Raw genomic sequence first — 330 nt, 5'->3', positions numbered from 1 at the left:
ATCAGCCATGCAGAGTAGTGTCATGGACATATGGAAGGCTGGGTAAACAAGGAGAATGACAATAGCAGTGTCAAATATAACTGTCTGCATTTGCAGAAAGCACAGAAAAGAGAACTAATTCTTATTACTTTATTGTAACAATAAATCAATGTCTATCCTTTATTACATAATAAATAATTCACAAAAAAATCTATACTGCAGATATCCTTAAAAATCATTATCCTCCCTCCCCATTCTTCACTCTTTCCAAATCATAATCACATAGATATATACCCTATTACTGTCTCAATATCACTGAGCAGTAGTGTTCCATCTATGTGTAGACTACAT

The sequence above is a fragment of the Penaeus monodon genome, chromosome 34 (genome assembly GCF_015228065.2).
Source record: "Penaeus monodon isolate SGIC_2016 chromosome 34, NSTDA_Pmon_1, whole genome shotgun sequence".
Lineage (NCBI taxonomy): Eukaryota > Metazoa > Arthropoda > Malacostraca > Decapoda > Penaeidae > Penaeus > Penaeus monodon.
The sequence above is the reverse complement of the archived record's forward strand: the minus strand, read 5'-3'. Positions refer to the sequence as shown.